At 44.5% G+C, this 25311-nt stretch overlaps 1 long non-coding RNA gene across 2 annotated transcripts; it reads left to right on the forward strand.

Annotated features, from left to right (window-relative positions):
- The first annotated feature begins 777 nt into the window (after positions 1–777).
- Positions 778–11093, forward strand: LOC138718536 (uncharacterized). 2 transcript variants are annotated; one of them, XR_011337102.1, is made up of 3 exons: positions 778–893; positions 8531–8596; positions 9981–11093. It is a non-coding gene; the product is annotated as an uncharacterized lncRNA (long non-coding RNA). The 2 variants fall into 2 exon arrangements; XR_011337103.1 differs by lacking the exon at positions 778–893 and adding an exon at positions 7597–7692.
- The last annotated feature ends 14218 nt before the right edge of the window (positions 11094–25311 follow it).

Consider the following 25311-nt stretch of genomic DNA (forward strand, 5'->3'; position numbering starts at 1 on the left):
CACTGCTTTAATTTATTTGCCTGATTCTAATCTCTGCACAAGATGGGACTGCTGAGAACTGTCAAACTGCATGCTTTGGAGAACTGAAAGGCCATTTCCTCTCTATTTCCAATGTTATATGATAATGTAAGATGCATGGCAGCATCCTTCCTCTCCCCACAAAGCATCAATTAATGGATATAGCTTTTAGTGTCACTGATTTGTGCTAGTATGTCACATGATTTACGCACAGAGAAATTAGATAAATATTTAATATTGGCAGAACACAATTGAACTTTGAGTAAACAAACAGAATAAATTACCTACTGGACCATCTCTTTGGGAAAAGCTGATCCTAATTTAATAAAAACATACTGGCCTTGATTGACATATATAATTTTGATTCTGAAGATTTATTTAATTATGGTATTTTTAATTCTCTCTCCTGCAAGTTATTGCTTTTCCATCACCCCAGCATACCCCTTAGTCCAATATTATTTCTCAATGAAAGATTGCTTGATGTTCCTAATGCTTACTTAAGAGAGTAGGAAAATGTTAGCAGTAAAACTGTCCTTCAGCTGTTGTTGGAGAATGTTCTTTGTTGTTGAATACTAGAGAAATTGTTGATTAAGCAGCTCCTGGCTTTCTCTTAAAGCACCTTTTATTTGCTTTTATTTCAGCCAAGTAGAAGGGAGAAAAAGTACTGTTGGTGCTGCATGCACTGAGCTGTGAGCAAGTGTGGATCTAGTAATTTGCTGGGCTTCTGTGCTAGAATGTGGTGTGGTGCCCTCTTCAGGGATGACAGAATTGCCAGGCCAATTCCAGGCTGATGCTGTAAAGACGGAAGACTGTCAGCAAAGAGAAGAAGAGATAGGAACAGGGAAGAAAAGAACAAGGAGCAGTGAAGGCACCAGGTAGGGAAGGAGCAACTATCCTTCATGACATCAATACTCCAAATAGCAAATATTACCCTGACCTTGGCAACCATGTGGCTCCAGGAATCTGGAGATGAAAGTGTGGAGCCAGTGTTGTGCTGCGCCCTTTCTCGAAATGCAATTTGACATGTCTTTTATAATGCCAGCTGGAGAGCTTCCCCATTCTATCTTGCCTGCACCACGCAATGGCTCCAAACTGGTTGTGAGGGCACCAGTGTTTTGCCTTGACTTAGTCCTGCTAAAATTTTTCCTGACTTAGAAAAATTTTAGAAGTTTTAGGGACTTCTAATGGGCATCATCCCTCACCTCCCTTGAAACTGGGGCTTTCCTAAGGCAGGGCTGATGGTGGGCCCCATGGGACCCTGGTCTGGGTCTGTCTGGGTCTTGGTGTGTAGTGGGGTCACAACGCTGTACCCCAACCTACTTTTCTGTTGACTCTTTGTAGATGCCTCCCATCATTAGCCTTGTGGTTTTTTTGCCCACGAGGATCTGAAATGCAGGTGAAGGGACAGAGAGATGGTTCTCCTTTTCCTCTGAGATGGTTTATACACATCCCAGCTCAAGTCAGTCATGAATGAAACCATTAACCACACTGCCGTGTTTCTTCTCTGGAAGTGACGGTGGGGCTGGCTGTTTCTGAAGTGGTGGAACGTTTTGCTGGTGGTACCTGGCAGCCTTGCACCAGAGGGTCCATCTGGGGAGTTAATAGGAAGTCCTGCTTAATCTTGCATCCCAGGGAACAGATTATCTGTGCTGGACTGGTAAGGAAAAAATGTGAGAAAGATGAAATACCTACAGGATTTTTTGCCTTATCCCTCTGGGTCATGAAATGCTCAGGACTTGGACAAGTTGTGGGGACCTGTTTCTGATTGACTGCAGTGCTTGGATAACAGCACCTACGTACAGAGAAGTACCAAGCTACAGTGAATTGAGGAATATATTTGTCAAACATCTGTGTCCTGGGTATTTCTCATCAACTCTAAAGTCACATCATCAACCCTAAATTTATTGTGGTTTTTTCCAGTTGGAGGTGCAGGGGGTAGCGAATCAAAGCAGAAATAATATCTCCCTGCCAGCACTTGCTGTGTTCAGGCCAGGTGCATGATTTGGAATGTAGTGATGCCTATGGTATGTGACATGCTGTCATATCCTCAGAATGGCTGGGGAAACACAGCTTCCTCCAGAATGCCGGCAGACAGGAATGGAGAAAGAGAAGCAGAATGTTGCAAACACTATTTACGTATCTGGGGGATGAGCTCATCCTTTTCTGTGCAAATGGGAATTGAGAGGGTTCATTAAAAAAGATAATTTGTTTAATCATTTCTGAAAGGCAGAGAAAGCACTGCTCCCTCCTGGTAATTGGTTTAGAGGAAGAGGAGGAGAAGGCTGTGTTGCTAATATGCTGCAAGCGTGTGAATGTCTCCTTGCTTTGTAAATGCTGTTTCTTCTTTTAAGCAAAACCTGTGACAGTCCCATATTGCTGGTTTTATAGCTTCCTGGACCGAGTATGTGACTTTCAGTCAACAATTTCCACTGTCAGTTAAATGACAGGAACCACTTGAACGTGGGAGCCAGCACCACTCACCATCACCTAGACAGTTACCTAAGGAAGGAAAATATTTAATCTATGAAGTAGCCCCTCTATATCTCTTTGATTGCGGCAACTCTATGTTGAACAGATGGTTAACTCTCTGCATTATGTCAAAGAAGTTCTGCTTATTGGTCTGTGCACTGAGCTTTATTACAGCACTTCCAGACACATTTATTTTAAGTTAACTTAGACTACTTTGGAATTGTATGGAGAATAAAACGCATCTTCACAGCATCATCTTCTGCTTACTTGCACAGTCTGGAAAAACCTTCCTTTTGCTTCTCAAGCAGACTTTGCTTGATGTTTTACTCCCATCTAGTGCTTCATATTAAAACTGCTGGTGTTCTGCTTCTGCCACAGGACTAGGCTAGGCTGGGAAAATGTCACCTTTTCTCTGACCCAGAGATTCATAAAATTTCTTTCCAGCTGTCTATGAAAACCCTTCGCTTTTTGTCCCTCCTCCTGGGGAAGGTGAAACTACAGGAAGGAGGGAGATGCTTGCAGACTTTTAGTGCTTTCTCTCATGGACAGACAAGCCTTTCATGATGGTTTTCTTGTCATAAAAATCTTGAAAGTTTTCAGCCTGTTTGAAGTGGGCTTCTTAAATGCATTCTTCTTGGTATTTACGGGAATAGGAAAGCTGCTATATAAAATACAGCTTTTTTCCCTCATGTTCAGCGGTGCCCACTCAGTGTATGTAAACCCTGACATAAAAAAAATAATTTGTGAGAAAATCAGGCGAGATTTACCCTTTTCATGGCCCCATATCACTTGAAAAATCCCAGTCAGGTTCTTTTAAATATTATGAAAACTGATGAGCCTTCACACCCACACAGGCGAAAATGGAGGTTGAGGATCTCAACCGTCTTGACAGCATTTGAAACTCCACAGTGAGGTTCCCCTTTCTGTCCTGCAGAGACTCTGAGACACTTCAGGCCTGGAAGATGGGAAGAATTTTAGGATTACACCATGGGGGCGGAGGGAACAGTTCAGAGACTGAGATGGACCTGTAGAGTCACTCAACCTTGACATATACCTTGTGTGTCTGCGTGACTCCAGGCACATGAGGAGCCGAGCAGAGTTGTTGAACTTCACCAGCACCAGTGACTGCCTGGCCCCGGGAAACTAGTCTGGCTGTATGTGGGTCTAGTTCAACACTTGTTGTGTGTAAAAACAAACCCCCTAACTCCACCAGGGAGTACCTATTAGCCAAAATTGGAACGTCTTCTTTGGGACAGTATGGTGGGCCCAGGTTTTCCTGCACAGCAGCACACTGTGCCAACAGTAGTAGTATCCCATTTCCTCCCTGGGGGAGGTCCAGAAGGAGGATGATTATCCCTGGGCAGTGAGTCACTAGCACAGTCCTAGCTGTGTGTCTGTGGAGACTAGCCCTCCTGTCCTCCCTTCCTACCCTGTGTTGGGCAGGCATCCTTCAGATGATGGTCTCCTGCTCCCCTAGTCATGCTGGCAGACTTTAATCCTAACTGGGCAAGGTCAAAAGCACCAGTTTGGATCCTTCACTGGTGCTCCACCACCTTCTCCAGTTTGCAGAGCCCACACATTTTGCAGAGGAAGTGTAGGCTTCTGTTTGAACCTACTGGTTTTCTTTAGGTACATTTCACAGCCCTTCTCAGAAGTCACCTCTGGAAGCTCATGCACCTGCCCACAGCACACATCCTCACTGATGAGTTCTCAGTAAGCATGGCCCTTCACCAGTCATTGTGGATTTCAGTAGATGGGCACCATTGCTCTGGACAGGGTAACCGATGTCACTGAGGAAGACTGTGGTATGGATAGACAAACTTCCACAGATTTACAGTGAAACTTGGCCTCCTGAATTTGCCAATGACTGAGAAACCATGGACATTCCTGAGAGTTTGACCCCGTGACTTTTGTCTTTCTTCTTCTGCATTGCTGCCAGGCTGCAATTTTTTTCCCATTGATGATATGCTGCTTTATTCCTTCTAATCAAAATTCTGACCAGCTGCCTCTTTAAACTAATTTACATGATGAATATGTCAGGAACCTGATGAGGAACTGTGGGGAATCTTATACTTCTGATTGAATATTTACAGGTGTAATACAGGCTTCACGACAGCTATAAGTATTTGACAGGTCATACCTGACTGAGGAAATAAGAGCTCAGGTGAGATGTCTGACTCTCATTAAAATTCAATGAAGGTTATTAGTTTGCTTTTACCTTCTGAATTTTCTGTGTGTGGCATATGACCTGGAATGGTACAATAGTTAAATATGACATTCCTAGTGTATGGATTTTGGATGTGTGCAAAGCAGGCTAACAGGCTACTTTGTCCTTATTGTAGCTGTAGTTTGCTCTCTTGATACAACCATTAGCACAATAATTAAAAAGACATTAGAGGAGGTGATTGTGTAGTGGGAAAACTGATAATTAAGCCAGGCGCCTCAGATAGAGATGCTGTGTTTTAAAGCAAAGTAGCCTCCTGTGGATTAGTGTTAATCCAGTAGAGATTCTGCACAAATCCTCCCACAGTGGCTGTACTGCTGAGGTACTGACATCTCTGGCCTGGGTCCTTCTCTTCTCTGTCCTCTTCACACCATTTCTTCTCCAGTAGTACTTTATGGAGCAGGCTGAACATGGGATAATGTGGTGTCTCCACATTTCTCTGAAGTCTCTCCCTGGGGTCACCGATAGATCTGCTGCTCTCTCTGTTGCTCAGGTTTCAGACATGCTGAACACAAATGTTTCCTCATTTTATACCCACAACTGATCCTCACGGAGATCCTGAGCTTTCCTCCCAAATTTCCACTGTCTCTCTCTGTCCCTTGTGCTGCTCATACCGCCACCTTTTCCAGCTTAGATTGATCCAACCTCTGTGTTTCTTGCTTAGCTGTTTTTTATTGCCCAACACAGGTACTTGGTCAATGTTTTGGTCACCTCTGGCACCATCAAAGACCCCTGCTTCTACTGAAAGTTTAGGCTGACTTCCACCTCTGCATGCTGACACTCTTCTGTCCCTTGCTTTTCTCCTCATCTTTCTTCTGCTTCTGCCTTGTGAATAAGCAAGTCCTTTTCCTTAAGTGCTCCGTATTTCTCTTCAACACATCCTTCCTGAATTCCCATTTCTTTTGTCTTCCAGTGGGGTGCGTTCTGCTCTGGTTTTTCTCCTCTTTTCTCCCTGTGAGTATCTAAACAAACCTGTTTTGCTTTCTCCATAATATGGTATTTCTTGATTTCCTTTGTTTTTATTCTTCTTCCCCTCTCTTCATGGTCAGTTTAACCCCACTGATGAAACCTCAACTGTATTCCATCTAGAACCAGAGACCATACTGCTTAAAACTATAAAGCTCTGTGTTTGTTTATTAGTAGTGAAGATAATTTTTGCAAGAAGGTGATGAGACTGCAGAGTTCTTCCAACAGGAGAAAAAGCACAAAGGCAGGCAAAATGTTAAGCAATGTTTATAGAAAGATAAATATCAAATACAATGCACTGATTAATATTCCAGTGCGGTGGACTTTGATAAACTGACATGCCAGTCTGCAGGTTTTATTTTTAACAGATGGGAAAGAAAAACAACATTTGGTCTAAAGCCTCTGTCTGTCTGAACAAGGTTTTGCTCATTTTTGGGGCTGCAGCTATTCTAAACATGGCAACTTGATTTAATTAGCTGACTAGAATCCTGCTTTGTCAGTGGTTTATTTTTGTTTTGTTGGGGTTTTTTTCTGATTTTTTTTTTGTGCCTAAATGCACTCTAGCAAAACTGACAGTACTCAGAGCTCCCAGGCTATTCTGGCCAAGTTTCCGTCTGAAATGTGCAAACAGAATAGCTGATGAAATAATAGACATGTTCATACTGGAAACATTTCTCTTTCCTTTTTCAGGGCAAATTGAATATCTATTGATTCATCGTTTCTACCAGATGGGGAGCACAGCAGTAGTTCCTTTGTGTTTTTTGAAAGCAGTAGCTTTTACAGAGTTTGCTTTGGTTGACATGTTATTTTCCCTCTGATTTGAATCTTTCTCTAATGTGTGCTTTTGGGCTATTGATTGAACCAGCAGACAAGTTCTGATTATGGTTCTTGCATGGCTGCCAAGGTCCTGCAACATGCAGGAAGACTGTCTTAGTCTCTTCCCCTTGAAAGCCCAAGACTTCTTAGGGATGGGATAAAAAGTATGAGATCCATTAAGCAAAGATGCAAATCCTGATGCCTGGAAAGATGCAAAGGCAGTTGGATTAAACAGTGATGCTATGTCCGTCGCACATGTTTAAATGTGGCACCGTAAAAGGGCCCATGCCAAGTCCATCCAAAGTGTTTGAGGACTACCCCGTTTAGAAAGAGTTATTGCCTTAAATAAGAGTTCTGATTACAGCACAAATACAGCATTATGGGTTTTCATTTCAAGCATGTTGTGCTGAGCTAAGCTTAGGAGAGGAGGAATTAACCTAGATTTATTAATTTTATATGAAATTAATAATTGCACTATCAGCCTCTCCCCAGCTAAGACAGGTGGATACCCACAAAGTGTTGAACCAAAGGAATGGTTCTGGGAACTTGTCTGGCTAGTTGTCCCAAGGCTTGTGTGATACATGTCCCTGACCGACTGTCCTTTCTGTTGACTGTTTTCAATTTAATTTGAAGGAACACAGAAGTCCTCAAAAAGCAAACTCCCTGTCAATGGCATAAGTGGAGCCACTGACAAAAAGATGAGAAAGTGTCAGATTTTCCTGAATCTCTTTGTAAGGAACTGACAGTGCCTCAGTGTGCATGTTGGCTGGCTGACCTGTATACAAGTGCTTTCAAATTGGCCATCACAGATGTTTCCCTTTCTTGTTGTTATCAAAAGCAGATGAGAGTAGGCAGTAGGAGTTACTGCATTTAGGAGCAGAAGAAAGTTTATAGCACATATCACAACCCACAGGAAATAAAATTTCATTGGTTCTGCTGCTCACAGAATAGCTTGGGTATTTAGTTGCTTTTTAAAAATAACAAACTGTCTTGCTCTGGTGTTTTGTTTGTTTTCTGATTAATTTATTTATGGTTAAATTTTTTTAGAAAAGTTAAGTAAAACAGGAGAATGTTTTATACCAGATTTCCCCTCTGCACGTTCCAGACAGCTCCCCTCCCTCTTGAAGTGTTCATGACAGAGAAAGTAAGCCAATAGGTCAATGGCTGAAGAAGAGATCTTTTACAGAGATTGGAGCCATGTGTGTGAATCATAGAATCATAGAATAACCAGGTTGGAAGAGACCAACCAGATCATCGAGTCCAACCATTCCTATCAATCAGTAATCCATGTCCCTCAGCACCTTGTCCAGCCGTGCCTTAAATACCTCCAGGGAAGGTGACTCAACCACCTCCCTGGGCAGCCTGTTCCAGAGCCCAATGACCCTTTCCATGAAAAAATTTTTCCTAATGTTCAGCCTAAACCTCTCCTGGCAGAAAGTAATGATAGTATTGAATCTGGGGAGGAAGTCACAGCAGCACAAGGACAATGTGGCTGATCATCTAGTAATTAAAGTTGCAGCTGTGCTGCCCAAAATTGCAAGTTTTTAATGCATTTGAAAATTATCATTTCATATATGTTGGTATATTTATAGGTGTATACAAGGGTATACCTTCTTTCCTGAGCACAGGAGGCATTTATTGCCTGGAATTGTGTTTAGCAGTAAACGCACTCTCCAATCCACTGTCAGCTTCTGTGTATGGTTAATTTCCTTCTAGTTATACACCATGTAACACACTGTCACATGGTAGAGGTATTCCATCAGCTCTGGTGCAAAATCCTTTCTGTGTGGAGCAGTGTCACACAGGGTAGGGGGTCATGCCAATGTTTCTGTATAGCCTGACTCTTAGTTTTCCATCTTTTTGAAAGCCTGAGGATCTCCTCCTACCTGTGTGCAAACCAGGGTGAGAAAAATATTTGGGGCTTAAATATTAACTCCCCAGTATTAGGACAGAGAAATATAATACAAATGTATCTCGATCCTTTGTATGCACAGTAATGTGCACTAATATATCATGTTCTGTTATTTTTTTCTGCAGATGGCTGCCTCAATAGGTGCCCAAGAGAACAGCAGAAGAAACTAATGAAACAGAGCAGGAGTGAAGGTATTTGTTGTCTGGAGGACTCTGACTTTGATTGCTGGAGGAGTCTGGAAATGCATAATGAATGAAGCAAGATACTGTAGAAAGTCATAAAATGATCTCAGAAAGGAGGCTCAACATCTTTGTGGTGAACTAGGCTCTGTATCTTGCTCAGCCACAAACTTGCTTACTATCTATCAAACCAAGAATTTGACTACAAAACTCTTGCTTCTTGTTTTCTGCATGTCCAAAGAAAGGGAAATGGGACTTTTTTTTTTTTTTTAAAGAAAACTTAACTGCAGAGGCAGTTGGTAGGAGCTTTGCCTGGATGATAAGCTCAGTACTCTGGAAAATGAGGGTTTCAGCCTCGTTATGTAAAATTTGCAGATGGTTTTGAGAGGCCTATACTTAAGTTTCTCCGTCTTTTGGTCCTCAGTTGGTAAAATTAGGAAAGTAATTCTTAGGTATCCAAACCAAACTGTAAGGAATCCTAGGTATTTCTGGAGTATGCGGTGCTGTGGTGGGAATAGCTGTGAGGAAAACAGTAGTTTTGATTGAGGCAGGATTTGGATGATGTGAAGTAAATAAAGATAAGGGATGCATAGTACAGCAGCATTATAAAAATAAAAGGAAATATTTAGCTACTCACTGAGGAATACAGGGGCTTTGTATAAAAATATAGTCTACAATCATGTAATCAAAAGCTGTATTTTAACTTGAAGCTGAAGTAAGGAAGCTGTGTGGGTGGTTTTAGCTCTGATATTTCTTAGTCACTGATTTTCTGCTTTAATAGCTATCTCTTCAGATGTAGTTGTGGATGCAATGGCATGGTAATAACTTCTATAGCATAAGCTCTACATCGCACTAAAAGAAGATATCTTACTTTAAAAGAACCGCAGCTCACTAAAACCCATGCCATTTTCTTCCTGCACTCATTCCTTCTCTACTCCCCTTTCCCTTGTCACCTCTGTTCTCACTGGAACAGCTCATGTGCACCAGTGTCATGGGTCTGCCATGGGTTTATCCAACACCAGTGACCTGGCTCTTGAGGCTCCCTCTCCTGCCTTTGGACCTGCACAGTTCCTTGAGCAGGCTGAAGCACAAATTACAGCTGGCAGTTCTATAGCTGATGCCTTGGTTGCAAGCCCTGCTCTCTCAGCTTTCAAACCTCTGTGATACCCAGGGGTTTCACTTGAATGTTTGCTGAGCATTAAACCTATCTAGTCAGCATCTAGTGATGGCATTGATTTTTTTTTTAGCTTGGCCTCAAATGCTCATGGATTTTCCCATTTAATCCCACTTGAATTGGGATTTTGGTTTATTTTGCGTAGTTTTCTCTATATGCATCGTCTTTGTCCACCTGTGGTTTGTTACAATGATGTACGATTTCTCTTTCTCTCTCTTTCAGGGAATAATGAGTGATGAGAAAGCAATGCTGACCAACCCCCACCGCACAGCTACAGTACTTTTCAAGGCTGTGAAGTCGTATGCATCTGCAGAAGGGAGTGATGTTGAATACAGGAAACCTGAAACCAGGATATATTTTACAGCAAGGCAATTATAATGCAAGATCGTAAGAAATGTTTGTGTTTTAAAATGTTTTATCTTATGTTTAAAGCATAGTGTTTCTGGCAGGGAAAAAATATATAAGGGCATTAAATGGCTTTCTTTGTAGGCAATTAAACAATGAAGCCAGTCTGAGGCATTTAAATAATTGTAACAGATGTTTATTGCCTAGTGCAGTTTACTGCATCCTATTATTCCCTTTACATACAAGAAAGAAGAACACATGGCAAACTATACCGTAAAAGAAATTCTTTACTGCCTTGTGAGCAATGTGGCTGCTTCTCTGACTTCTTAATTGAATCAGCTTGGGAATGAGTTAGTAATAAATAGTATTTGGAGAGCAGACAAGTGACTAACTGCCTGAAGGAGCAGCAGCAACTGGTGTTCAAAGATGTGGGTCTGGTGGTAAATACCTTTGAGCAAACAAACTACAGTGGAATTGCTCTGAGAGTGATGCCTGGCTCACTCAACAAAAATTTTGTTGCCTCCAGAGGCGGTGTGTTTCTGGAGAATCTCCTTTCCTGAAATCCCTTTTGTGTGTTCCATTGAGAGAGGGAAGATAACCTGGGTCCTTGGGTAGGCTTTGGACGGGATGTCTGTAACCCCAGTTTACTACAGATTCATTGTGTGGCTTTATTTCTCACACCTCATCTCTGTGTTTTCCCGTCTGCTTGGGGTGTTGCCTACAATGCAAGGGTGGATGTCCTGCATCAGGCTGAAGGTGCAAGGGGCCCTAGCTCTTGTGACAACCTCTGGCAATGGCCTTAGGTGGATGACTAGGCAACTGTGAAAGGCAAGTATATGTGGTATTTTCCCCAAATACTCTCCAGTCATTTTTTGATGTAGGGCCAAATGTGTTTTCTGTATCTTTAATAATGTATTTATTACTGCCATATATTTAATTCTACGTCTTTAATAATGGAGTTTTTTATCTATTCTTTCCTTGAGTTCATGCAGATATTTAGTATTCAGAAAAGCTTGTAAGAGTCTACAATAGTAAGCATCCTAGAGGAATCCATGAGCTCTTCATCACCTAGTTTACAAAAAAAGTTTTTGTCTAAAAAATAAACCCACAAAAACCTCCAGCAACAACCCCCCAATCCCAAATCTCCAGACAAAACCCTATAAACTTTTAAACTCTTGCCTAGTGTCTCTCCAGTTATCTTATACTTGGCTTTGACCAAAATCTGAGTGGTTTTCAGTGATCATTTCTTTTCAACTTTTGGGCTTACTTCAACCAAAGCTGCTTTGTGAATTTGGGTCAGATTTGGCAAAATTTGAGAATATTTCAAGGGTCTGAAGCCATTTATATTTTTTTTTCCACAAAAGTTTCTATATTTTTTTTCTTGCATATCATTTGGAGGCCAAGTTTTGATGATGTAAATGATAAGAGAAACGGAACAATTTTTTGCCCTGCTATAGTTATGTGGTACCAAGGCATGTCCACAGGTACGGTTGTACTGTAATCATTGCAGCTGTTACTCTGAACTCAAGACTTCTTTCTGTTAATTCTTTCCCCCCTTGCACCATAGCATTCTAAAGCTGAAGATGCCAGTGAAGTGCTGCACAGGATGTTTCTAGTATATTGATTTGGACAGGCTCTCTTCCTTGGCCACGTTCCCTCACTGTAAGGATCAAGTCTAAGATGTGATTCTCTTTCCTTCTTGTTACACTCAAATAATTTTTGTGGATGAAAAATAAACATACCTTGTAGATAAAGCCAGGAGTTTATTATTAGTATAATTAAAATCTGAACAGTCTAATGCAAGAATAATTATTAGTGCTGATCTGGTTACAGAAAAAGGAGGAATGCTTTTACACTGAGAAATTCTCAGTAATAACAATGATACAGTTAAAGTTTTTATTTGCATACTTTCTTAGCTTCTGCACTTTTTTCTTGGTGTTATGCTAACTCTTCCACTGTCCTCTGGGCCCAAGGTCAGTAGCTTCAGTTTGGTCATGGTGGAGGGGCTCTCAGGGCCACTCATTGACATTTGGAATTCCTCGCTGGGAGGAACACGGTGCCGACTGTTTCTTCTTGCTCATTCCTTCTTTTTCCTTCCTTCTTTTTCTCTCCCCACATTTGATTTGTAATTTTGTTTCTAACATCCATTTAGATCGTACTCTTTTTGCACTGTCTGCTGCTGCCTTTCGTTTATGTTAGATGCTCTGTCTTTGTCCTCTTCTTTACCTCTAGAACCAGTTTTCTCCAGGTCCAGGCCTGCATTCCTTTAACTGGCTATTGGTGAGTGGTTTATAACTCCTGGGTTTCCAGGGCCAACCTGTGCCCCTTGCATTATCACTCCATGCCTGAACTCCTCCACACAACCTCCTGTGTCTCCACTCTTCACGGCCTCTGTCTTCTCTAATGCATTATTAGATTAGAGTTGTAAATATCCCATTCTTTATAGAAAAACTGCTTGCTACTGTGATCTACTTAAAATTAGTCTTGTATCATGCAAACATAAACAAAATAAAGCAAATTAACCACAGCCACCTAATAATCAGAAAAATCGACATTACAGCTTAACAAAGCTTTGACGATGTTTCTGAATTGCTCTGGTCTGGTGCTACCTGCCCTTTCCTAGTGCAGCATTTCATCCTCAGGTAAATTGTGTTGACAAGAGTGACCTTCACAGGGGTCTGCAGTAAAAAGCATGGCTGGATGGAAGGTAGATAGGGCAGGGAGGAGGGGGAGTAGAATAGAGTCAGTCAACACCAGCCGTGGGATGAGGATCACTGCCTCTGCTTATCGAAGTAATCAGGAGCTTTTACAAAAAGCCAGTTTGCCAGAAACTCTCTAGCAGATTTTGCTCTACTACTTGTCCTGCCAATGTAAGAGTTTAGCAGATGAGAGCTCTCCTGGGAGTACTTAAAATTTCTTTTTTCTCTCCTGATTATTCAAGGAAGCCTTGACTGGAAAGGCATATCACTTCTCAGACACTTTTGAAAGACCATATGCTTTTCTTAAAGAAATGCAGAATTTCTCAGTTCCAGTTTGAGGTCACTCCTAGATATGCTCCTGGGCTTCCTTCAGGAACAGAAACCACCCTACACAAATTGGAATGACAGAAACAGGCCTGAATGAATAAGGATGACATGTGACTGACTGAATCATTTAGAGAAGTCTATTTAAGGACAAGGACAAACTAAAAGGCCTCTCATCAGAGGTTGCCTATACCTGCCCATGCCAGCTCTGAAGGGGACTCTTTGCACTGGAGAATCTTGCCATAGCTTTTTTGGATACATGAAGCAAGAGCCTTACCAGCCTCTGTACCTCTGGACCATACCCACGGGCAGCACGACACCACAGAGAGAGTTGAGTGATGTGTGCCAGTATCATCTCTGCTGAAATCAGGGCAAAGTTTTTATAGTGGTGGGACCTAGAGTCATGTTCAGAGCAAGTGGGTCAGCCCTGACTTCACCTTGGCTGATCAAGCTCAGCAGTGGCATCGTAGGGACCAGAAGGTGAAAGAGTCATCTTGACCCTTAGCTTCCTAATCTCCATCTTTCCCATAACTTGCTAAAACCATCTTTCTGTATTTTCTTTCCTAAGTGAGACTCTTAGCAACAACCTTTTTGTATGCTGGAAAGCAATAATCAAATCAGTCTGCTTCTTGCTGAAGCAGAACAAATCCATGGCTGTGTTCCCAGCAGTAAACAAAGGTAAACAGATGTGGTACTGTGGTCATCTCCTTCCTAGCAGGAGGGATTATCAGAAAAACCTCCATAAGTAATGAAAATGTAAATAAGGACATAAAATTCATTTTTAGATTAGATTGGAAGCCCTTAGCATGCCACTTTTACAGTTTAGGTGGAAGGCAATCCCTCTTTCACCTGATAAAATTAAGAATTATTTTCTTCTTGGTGGATATTTTAAAACTTTGAATGCTCCCCAAATCCACTTTCATGTTTGATTGATTGTTTTTCCCTTGCTGTGTTTGCTGGCAACTTAAAATGACAAGGTTTTCTTTCCTAGCCATTTCCTTTTCCCCTTTGGTTTTTGGGGTTTGTTTTTTTTTTTTTTATTCCCCCTTCTCCCCCCATTCCTATTTAGACCTTTCCTTGATCTGCCGGATCTCTCAGCCGCATGCTGTCATCTTTCTCAGATTATATCTCTACCTTTTGGGCATCAACTTATGCAGTTGGTAATGTGTTTTCACAAGCAGTATCAGAGTAGTTGTCAAGACAGAAGTTGAAAACATAAGTTTGAGGCAAGTGTGGCTGCATTTTCAGTTCATGTCCCATCATTGGACACAGGAAACGATATGTATTAGTACTCCTTATGTACATCATCGCTATCATTGCCATTTGCAGATCATTTTAGAGACTGAGTCTGGTTTTAAGAATAAAAAGCAAAGCAGAACACACCACCTTCTTGCTACGCCTCCAGTCCTCACACAAAATCAGTTATGGTGGATTTTGTAGTAAAATGACATCTGCTTTGAAATCGAAGAGTGACTGGGAAGGAGTGGCACTGGGTGCAGCTGGCTGAGAGTAGACAGAAGCTCCAGAGCCTCTCTGTAAACTGTGCCTCCCCTCTGGGGATCAGACGGCCCAGGAGTTGGAATTACCATATCTGCACTGATGCTCTGCTGATTTGGAGTGGCGAGGTTGCCTGTACCTTAGCTGAGAATCATGTCAAACTGGGAACGCTCCTGCCACAGAGAGAGTAGCTATCAATGTAGTAGTGGATTTCTTTCTTTTTTTCCCCCAAAAAATAGGATCAGGGGTCTCCTAGTGACTGAAACCAGATCCCAGAAGATCCCAGGCTGGCCTCCAGGAGGAAGTCCTTGCTGGAAGCCAAGGACTGGGCAAGCAGATAATGTGGTTTAAAAAGCAAAGCCATTGGAAAGCATGTAGGCTGTGTTCAGTGATGGCATAACACAGGGTACTAGTTTTGGGGGAGGCAGAAAGTATAAGAACACAGCACGGCTTGGTAGAAGGGTCTGGAGCTGAAGCTACTGTTGAAGCTACCTGAAAGGAAGTTGTGGAGAAGAGGGTGCTGGCCTCTTCTCCCAGGTGACAGGGGACAGGACGAGAGGGAATGGCCACAAGCTCTGCCAGGGGAGGTTTAGGCTGAACATTAGGAAAACATTTTTCACAGAAAGGGTCATTGGGCACTGGAGCAGGCTGCCCAGGGAGGTGGTTGAGTCACCTTCCCTGGAGGGGTTTAAGGGACAGGTGGACGAGGCGCTGAGGGGCATGGTTTAGTGATTGATGGGAATGGTTGGACTCGACGAATCTGTGGGTATTTTCCAACCCGGTGATTCTATGATTCTATGAATTTATTGAAATCCTCTTGGATTTTGGCATTTAGTGGGGGATGACGAAATATCAACCATAAGATCACCCTATTATATGGCTTCTTTATAAAAAACAGCTTACAGCGAGGTTTCCTCTTTCACATGAATGATGTGGGCCTTCACTTGCAAAGGAGGTCCAGCAGTGGTGAGATCTGCTTGCAGATATTTTTTCTGTAAGCCAAGGGAAGCTGGACAGCACGTGGTTGTGTTTTGCCACGGGGCCAGCAACCAGTATGGGAATTCATAGAAATGAATTCCAGCCACTCAGAGGCACATCCGTCTTGTCAGAGGGCATGGAACTGCACTTGGGCAAATGAGGAGGAGGGGATTGGAGCCCAGGGCTCATGAGTGGAGGTGGAGGACGGTCCCTGTGCACAAGGGCCAGCCGTTCCCTCAGGCAAGCAGCACGGCAGGCAGGAGCGAGCCCCAGGAAAGGGGCCCTCAGCCCTAGGGAACCTCCTTCTTCTCCCACCTTTGGATACCTTTCAGGCCACACGCTCCCCCTGCCCCATCCTGCCATATTTGACAACGCACCTCGGCCACAGGCCCAGTCACAATGACATCACAATGGCCTCCTGCTGTCACCAGCCACCTCACTGGCTGTTGCTCGGCACCTAGCAAAGCTGTGGCCAGTGCAGCTGGCCTACAGGTCACTGAGCTTCGAGGTCGTTGGATGTTACCCATGCTTGGAAGGATGAGCAGCCGCAGCAGTCAGGCAAGTGGCTGCTCTCCTTTGAAGAGGGCACCGTTGGCGTTAGGACCACAAGGGACCAGCATGGAGCCTAGACGTGTCCCCCTGCCATGGGGCAGAGAGAGCAGCTGGCCAAAAGGCTGCTCACCTTTGAACAGGGCAGCACCGCCTCAAGGTGCAAAACAGAACAGCATGGATCCCAGGAGTGGTTGTCAGCCAGGGATCTCCCGGAGCAGCCAGGCAAGTGGCTGCTTTCCCTTGAAGAGGGCACCATTGGCTTCAGGACCACAACGGGTCAGAGTGGAGCCTAGACATGTCCCCCTGCCAGGGGGCAGCCAGAGCAGCCAGGCAAGTGTCTGCTCACCTTTGAAGAGGGCAGCATCGCCTCCAGTTGCAAGATGGAACAGCTTGGATGCCAAGAGTGTTTGCCAGCCAGGGAGCTCCCGGAGCAGCCAGGCAAGTGCCTGCTCACCTTTCAAGAGGGCAGCGTTGGGTTTAGCCCCACCAGGCGACAGCATGGAAGCCAAGCGTGTTCGCCAGGCACTGAGCGGTCCGCCCAGCCAGAAAGGTGGCTGCTCACCTTTGCCTTTGCCACAACCGAGGCACTTCCTGAAAAAGGGGAGAAGGGAGGCACCTTCCAGGAGCCTCCAGAAGGGCAATTGGCCAAGGAGGAGGAACAACATCCCCCTGCCTCCTGCCAGGAGAAGCGCTGCCCCTGCTCACGCGACCAACGCTGTCCAGTGTGCAGCTGGGAGCACACAGGGGAACAGCACGGAGGCCGTGCGTGCCTTTTGCCTAAGGCATGGACTGAGGCACAGATGCCGTCACCCTCCGAATGATGACGTGCAACCCGTGGAGGTGCATCCACCGGATGACGGCACGGAGCCAATGGAAGTGGATCCACCTCAATAAGAAGCATCCACGGCGGTGGGTCCACCTGCCACAGCCATCACCTGGCAGTAGTACCCCAGCATTCTGTCACAAGGGACATTTGGAAATACCAAGGACTTCAGAGAAACACTTCACCAATCTGCTTAACCCTTTTCTGGACAGTGTCATGAGAACCAAAAGAAGCCGACCAACTTGACAGAGAACGACAAGCACCGAGCAGTCCCGCAGGGGCAACTACTCTTGTCCAGCTTGCTCTCTGTGCTGCTTTCCTTGGGCTTAAGACCCCTTCTTCTCTGAGATAATTTTGCAAGAATGAAAATAAACGTTCAGCTTGCTGAGTTTAAATCAGAAATCCCCTTGTAAATCCCTCTTACGAGTTAGTAATATTCCTTACAAATGTATATGAACAAACTGGAGTGGCTTGGTTTAGTAGTTGATAGGAATGGTTGGACTCGATGATCCTGGGAGTCTTTTCCAACCTAATGATTCTGTGAAACCAGCCAATTTTATTCAAAACAAGTAATTGCAACAGCTCCTGATTAAATATGGGTTGGATGATGACTTTGGATAAGATACTAGTTGCCAAAATCCGTAACACAACCCTATATATGACCCAGCATTCAAACGTGTACAACACCACAAGTAGCAATGACACATGTGCAGCAGTAACACGAAGACGTAAGTGAATGGAACGCACAGGTAGAAAATACAGAGTTCAGATGAAAGGTCCAAAAGATAGAGATAGGTAGCCTGAGATTGGAAGTCCACACGCATATACATACAAGGGGGTGTGTCCGACTGGGAGGGAGAACAGAGATCAGTTTGTCACTGGATCCCAGGAAAGTTTTCCACAGCGCCCTGCTGTTGCCTTGGATTTTTATAATAAGTTGTGGAATTTTAAGCAAAGTCTGGGTGACTGAAGGCATTTAGTCAAGCCCTGCTGGATGGCAGAGATAAAGCTCTTGCTCAGGTTGCCAAAACTGGCCTGTGCATGCCCAGTAGGAGTGGTGATGGGAGTGGATTTCCTCGGAGGCGGGGAGGTGTGTTTTAGTATTCGAATGCTATTACAATGATGCCACGATAAGTACGGGTCACCTGGGGAGCTCGATGGTCAGAGCAGCAGCTGCAATTCATCTGCTTGGCAAAGAATTGGGCAGCTGGACCTGCTTGCTGATCCTTGCTGACAGCAGGGGCTGGCTACATTTGTCTCTTAAACGTCCCATCATCAGCCTCACAAGGCAAGAGGTCCTCCCTGCATTCCTTTCTGATAAGAAGCATGCTGCCCCTGTGCGTGTTGCATCTCCACTGACTTTGCTTCTAAAGAAAACCTGCCTTATAGTCAGAAAAAGTTGGGGTTCCCATCTCTCCCCACGTGTAGCTTTATGCCCACGCCATTCAGGCTCCGTTGCATACGACAGTGCCCCCAGTGGTGCAGGAGCCCCCAGGTAGATCCCGACCTGCTCCTCAGCCTTTGCACCTCGGCGACCGGACAGTAAACAACAACAAAGAGAGGATGGAAGCCTTTTTATTCCAACTGGTAAGTTGCTGGCGCTGTCTTCGATCCCGTGTCCCCTCCTAACCTCTACCTTTGAGTAGGAGGCTCTTTTGGGGAACTTTTGATATCCATGCTGTGACTGGAGTGTTCCACCCGCCTCCTTTTACCAAACTTTCCTCTCCCATGAGGAATGGCTGGGAGAGCTGGGACTGTTCAGCCTGGAGAAAAGAAGGCTCAGGGAGACATATGTCAATCCCTGAAGGAAGGCTGCATAGAGGATGGAGCCAGGCTCTTTCCAGCAGTGCCGAGTGACGGGGCAAGAAGCTGTGGTCACCAAGTGAAGCACAGGAGGTGCTGGGCAAACATCCAGAACACCCATTTGACTCTTACAGTGACCAAGCGCTGTGACCGGTTGCGCAGAGCAGCTGTGGAGTCTCCACCCTGGGGAATATTCAGAAGCTGTCCGCACAAGGCCCTGGACGGACAGATCTAGCTGATCCTGCTTTAGCAGTAGGGTGGGGCCACATGACCTCTGGATCACAGAATCACAGAATCACAGAACAACCAGGTTGGAAGAGACCCACTGGATCATCGAGTCCAACCGTTCCTATCAAACACTAAACCATATCCCTCAGCACCTCGTCCACCCGTGCCTTAAACACCTCCAGGGAAGGTGACTCAACCACCTCCCTGGGCAGCCTGTTCCAATGCCCAATGACCCTTTCTGTAAAGAATTTTTTCCTAACGTCCAGCCTAAACCTCCCCTGACGGAGCTTGAGGCCATTCCCTCTTGTCCTGTCCCCTGTCACTTGGGAGAAGAGGCCAGCACCCTCCTCTCTACAACCACCTTTCAGGTAGTTGTAGAGAGCAATGAGGTCTCCCCTCAGCCTCCTCTTCTCCAGGCTAAACAACCCCAGCTCCCTCAGCCACTCCTCATAAGGCCTGTTCTCCAGCCCCTTCACCAGCTTTGTTGCTCTTCTCTGGACTCGCTCCAGAGCCTCAACATCCTTCTTGTGGTGAGGGGCCCAGAACTGAACACAGGATCCAAGGAGCGGTCTCACCAGTGCCGAGTACAGAGGGAGGATAACCTCCCTGGACCTGCTGGTCACGCCGTTTCTGATTCAAGCCAAGACACCATTGGCCTTCTTGGCCACCTGGGCACACTGCTGGCTCATGTTCAGTCGGTTGTCAACCAACACACCCAGGTCCCTCTCCTCCAGGCAGCTTTCTAGACAGACTTCTCCTAGTCTGTAGCACTGCATAGGGTTGTTGTGCCCCAAGTGCAGGACCTGGCATTTGGCCTTGTTAAACCTCATCCCATTGGACTCTGCCCAGCAGTCCAGCCTGTCCAGATCCCTTTGCAGAGCTTCTCTACCCTCCAGCAGATCCACACTTCCACCCAGCTTAGTGTTGTCCGCAAACTTGCTAAGGGTGCACTCGATGCCTTCATCCAGGTCATTGATAAAGACATTGAACGGGGCTGGACCCAGCACTGAGCCCTGGGGAACCCCACTTGTCACTGGCCTCCAGCTGGATTTTGCACCATTTCCCACCACTCTCTGGGCCCGGCCCAGCATTCTGTCACAAGGGACATTTGGAAATACCAAGGACTTCAGAGAAACACTTCACCAATCTGCTTAACCCTTTTCTGGACAGTGTCATGAGAACCAAAAGAAGCCGACCAACTTGACAGAGAACGACAAGCACCGAGCAGTCCCGCAAGGGCAACTACTCTTGTCCAGCTTGCTCTCTGCGCTGCTTTCCTTGGGCTTAAGACCCCTTCTTCTCTGAGATAATTTTGCAAGAATGAAAATAAACGTTCAGCTTGCTGAGTTTAAATCAGAAATCCCCTTGTAAATCCCTCTTACGAGTTAGTAATATTCCTTACAAATGTATATGAACAAACCGGAGCGGCTTGGTTCAGTAGTTGATAGGAATGGTTGGACTCGATGATCCTGGGAGTCTTTTCCAACCTTTTCCAATAGAGCTCTGCCCTGTCTGAAAGCATTGCTCTGGGCCATCAATCTGTGTTCTCGGTTGCTCCGGCAGTTAGAGCATGCCATAATCCATGAGATGAAGAGCATTACTGCCACATTTCTATCAGAGTATTATGGATTGTAGGAATCCTATCCCTTGGGAAACAGTTCAAAATGTCTTCTGTTTTAAATTGCTGAGTGAAGTAGAAAGTTATGACTATTTCTGTGGAATGCAAATTAAAGAAAAAAAGAGTTTGGAAATACTTGACTTCTGATCATCTCAGGTTGCTTCATTATTTTTTTCTTCTTTTTGGTAATGTCAAAATATTTCATAAAATGGATATGTCCAATTTTAAAATGCAACAGCAGGTAGAATGTAGCCCAATAATATGACTACACCAAAATGATCTATTTAAATACTATCTAAACAAAATGAGGTAGATGGAACCTCTCCACCTGCCCTGCCCAAGTCTCCTCTCTCCCTCAAAATTACTTGAAATGAATGTGTTTCTGTGAAAATATCTTCATTTTCACAAAAAAACCCAAAAAACCAACCCCAAAACACCCAAATTTTTCCTTCTATTTTGTTAAGATATCTTCCCTGGTTCACTCAAGTACATAGTACACCATTTTCTACATTACATCTTTACAAAAGCTGATAAGGACTCTGCCTCTGCAGGACACCTTCCTTCTCCTGAGCGGTTAGTGAACCTTTTCCTTTAGAGTGGGGAGCAAGTAAAAACTAGTTTGATCCAGTCCAGAATGACAATATTTTGTGGTGCTCCTGTTGAACTGAAACCCATTGATTATAGCTTGGAAGAAAAGGATTGCTCTACTCAAATAATTTAATTTTATTTCTATTCTGTGTTTTCCTTGGCAAAAGCAAGGCAAATGCAGCAAATTCTGCTTTTAGGCGTATCTCACAGGTGGTTGTGGATTATGGTTGCCTCGTAGCCCATATAACTCAACCCTGGTGCTTGGAACACTTGGAGAACCCAGTAAAACCTCATCTTTCATTGGAGGTCATTTGCACCCTCTTGTCCCTGGAGGCTTCCCTTGCAAGCACCATGAATCAGGCAGTATCCTAGGAAGGAGAAATGCCATCTCTCCTGCTAATGGTTTCCAATATCTATAAAACAGTTTATTGCTTATTGGAACAAAGTCTGGAACATAAGGGTTTCTGCTCTGTGCCGAGTGCCCTCACCAGATGACAACTGATCTGGCTCATTGAATATTTTAGTCTTTGTGGAAATTATATCAATTCCAGCAGGGGGAAATGAGGAAAATTTGAAAAATTTGAAAAAATGAGTGCCCAGAGCCATGCTGGTAAACATTGCTGTCCTCAAAAGCTGTGAATCCTGCTCCAGGTACCCTCCTCTAGTTGGGCAGACCTGAAGCAAGGTTTGGTGACTAAAGACCTAGGAATCTTCAATTTCACTTTGTAAGTGAACTTCCTAAGGGTCAGTATGGGATGGCGGGTGAGGGGGCAAAGGGGTCCCTGATGTTTCTAAGGGAGAAGCAGGAAGATTAAAATACTGTTGTAATACTAGCAAAAGTTTGATTTACATGCAGACCACAGTGGATTCTCCTGCCCTTGGAGACAGACACAGAGTGTAACTCTCATCTTGGTCGGCTGGTCCTAGCGTCTTTCCCTCTACATTCTTGCATTTGCTAATGCCTGGATAAGCCAATTTTTGTAGTCACTTTAAATGACATGATGAAAATAATAGAATAAGATTTGATGTCAGAAAGAAAAACAGCGAGGTGATGATTTAAGATCCCAACCCCTCTCATTTCAGGTCACAGGAGAAAAAGCAGAGAGGAGAACAACATCTTGGGGAGGCGGAACCACAGTGCTGGTGCCAGAGAAGGGTTGCATGCTGGAGTGAGACTGATGGTTAATGACTGGTGTAGGGGCTGAAGTTATCAGTCAGCAGTGTTTGGTACAAACCAATAAAATTCCAGAGGGGGGAATTGCCTTGTCTGGTGTTATTTCTTTAGTTCATGTCTTGTGACATCTGAAGGCAGAAGGATAAAGGATTTGTTTGTATTAGCAGAAGCTTATTATAGCATTGTGGATTTACATTCTGCTTTGCAAACTTAGCTATGTTCCTTACCTCAAAGAGTTTATATCTCTAAGTCTTTCATAGAAAATCCATTGAATAAACTCAATTAATTATTTGGAGGGAAACAGTGGTGAGATGGGAATCACCTAACTCTGACCTTACAAGTGCATTTACACATGCATGAGGCAAATTTGAATGATTACGCTGAGTTATTTGCTTGAGTGCCTGGCTAAAATGCTGATTTTTTTTGTTTGCTTTCTTACTTTTGTCATCATTCATGTTTTGTGCCAAAAACATGTAAAACAGTGCTGTTTCCTGGAACTGATGCCTGCTGTGTCTGGCCAGTATGTCAGGTGACTAATATCCTTTCATCACATAGAAATGTCATTTTTTTTGTTTGCATCCTTGTTATTAGTACCTCATCTAAGAGAAACATCTGCTGCTCGCTCAGTTTCTCTCTTAAACCTATACCACCTCATCCAGACCAAGAACCTGAGGAAAAGGAACATCTCCGATACTTCCATGTTCCGAGGTCTTCGATGCTGTCTGCCTGTGGCTTCTGGTGGTGAAGGGAAAGTCAGGGAGGTAAGGTGGGTCTTGGCTTTCCCCCAGGGCAGCCCAGGCCACACATCCCTCAGGATGCAGAAAAGGCTGGATGGGAAGTGTGTTGAGCAGGAGCTCATTCAGTCTCCTCCCCTCCCACTTGCTGTTCTGCTGTGTGGCCTCTCCTGACAGCTGCAAGGAAAGGCTGATCATCCTTCATCCTTGCCAGCCAGCAGTGCTGGAAGCAGGTAATTTTTGGCTAAGCACCATGACAAACCATTGCTGGGACCAAGGATGAAGGAGGTAAGGTAGCAGGATTGAATTTTGCTATCCTTAAGGACCCAGAAAAACAAAGAGCTGATATTGACTGAGCTTAAGGCAGTGATTTTTCAGCCTTTGTCAGGCTGCTGCCCTAGGCTACATCCTGCTTGGATCATGTGAAGGCAAGGGGCTCCATGTGCTCTTTAGGGACCTTTATTGAATGCAAAGTTACTCAGGAGCACTGTGTTCACAAAATTCCTGGGTCTGACTGCAGAGCAGTCATGATGTAATGAACCTGGACTTGGCTTCCTGCTTGTAAAGGCTTTTCCTCTCCCTTAAGTAGAGAGGAAGGGATTTATGTCCAGTTAGGTGGAAGATATTTTAGCTTGGGCCCATCTTTGTAAAAAAGCTGCTCCCAAATTTGGGTCACACTCGAATCCAGAGGCTAATTTTGTAGCTGAAGCCCACCTGTAGCGTTAATAGAAGTGTTTCATTTAAAGCAGCATGGAACTGGCTGGCAATGAGCGTGAGAAACATCTCGTGCTGTTAGAAGACATTGGTCCTGCTGGGAAGGGGGTAAATGGATTCTGCTGCCTCTGGGAGGCAGGGAGCTCATTACTTTCCTGGAGTAGGGAAGTCATATTGGAGGTGAAGTGGCAGCTAGAGAAAGAGAGAGAGAGAAAAGTAGGTGGCTTCTAGCCACTCCTGACTTAGCAATGCGGATGCAGGACAGGAGGGGCAGTGTACACGCTGAATGGAGTTGGGCGCACAGCAGAGCCCCAGCCACCCAGGGCCAGCCTTTGGGCTACATGTCCATAGCACCACGTGTCCAGAGCTGATGCTGGAAAGGTGGCTCAAGTCTAGTGCGTGCTCCGTTAGCTCAAATAGTTGCCCATATGGGGGTGAGCTCTGTGGGACACCAGGATGGGCTTGTTCCTTCTTACTCAATGTACCGTTTTACCAGACTTGCCTGTTCCTGATTCTGTTGTGAGTTGCAAAGTAATGCTATGAGTAGCAGCAGCAAAAACTCGATTCTTGTCTCCTTGTGTTTGAACCAAAAGTGTTACACAGATCTAGACTTTTTTTTTCTTTTCTGTCACTCTAGAAGATTTTATGTCACTGTCGTTTATATAAATTGGGAGGTACAGCTTCCTGGAGTTCTTTCTTTTCTGTCTTAATGGCTTTAACAGTTGCATTACAGCCAAATAGAAAGAAAAGGAGAGACAGGTGTTAATTTAGGGGAAAAGGAGGTCACCAGAAATCCTGACTGTACATCTGCCAGGCACCTTTTCTGTGTCCAGAAAGTTTCTGCAATCAACAGAGTGGCTAAAGCAGGTTTGCCTGTAGGTGCTGCTTGTGTGCTTATGAAAAGCAGGGGCTGACTCCAGGGTTGTATGGCAGATGCTCCAAAATGCCACGTGTTTCCCTGGGGTGTGCTGTCTCACCAGGTACATGTAAGTTGGTGTATTTTCCCTCCCAGACTCAGCAAGCATCAGTTCCAAATCCTGGAGGGATCCATCCGAGCCCTGCCCCATGTGCAAGGGGTGCTGATGGACCAAATACCCTCTGAGCGATAGTGGTAAAATTTGTTCAGATAGCTCGGTGTCACTCATAACCTTTCATAACCTTTTTTGAGTTTGATTCGCTGAATGTATGAGAGCAAAGAGGTACAGTCCTTCCAAAATGACTGGAGAGGCTCCCCATGGTCTAATGCTGGACTTTCTGTCTCTCTCGTTGGCAAAGAGGTTACCCTTGCTATGCAGTCAAAAATTGATCCAGAGGGAAGCATTTGCCCCTCTTTGACTGTTCAGTATTTGGTCCCTTGACGATCTGATTGATATACAGTGCGCTGTATATTTTATTAAGTTAAAAAGTACCCACTGAGGCATAGTATCATTTCCAAGGGTGACCTTGTGACAGCGGGCGGCAGCAGTGCACATAAAA

This window comes from Phaenicophaeus curvirostris, chromosome 3, assembly GCF_032191515.1.
Source record: "Phaenicophaeus curvirostris isolate KB17595 chromosome 3, BPBGC_Pcur_1.0, whole genome shotgun sequence".
Taxonomy (NCBI): domain Eukaryota; kingdom Metazoa; phylum Chordata; class Aves; order Cuculiformes; family Cuculidae; genus Phaenicophaeus; species Phaenicophaeus curvirostris.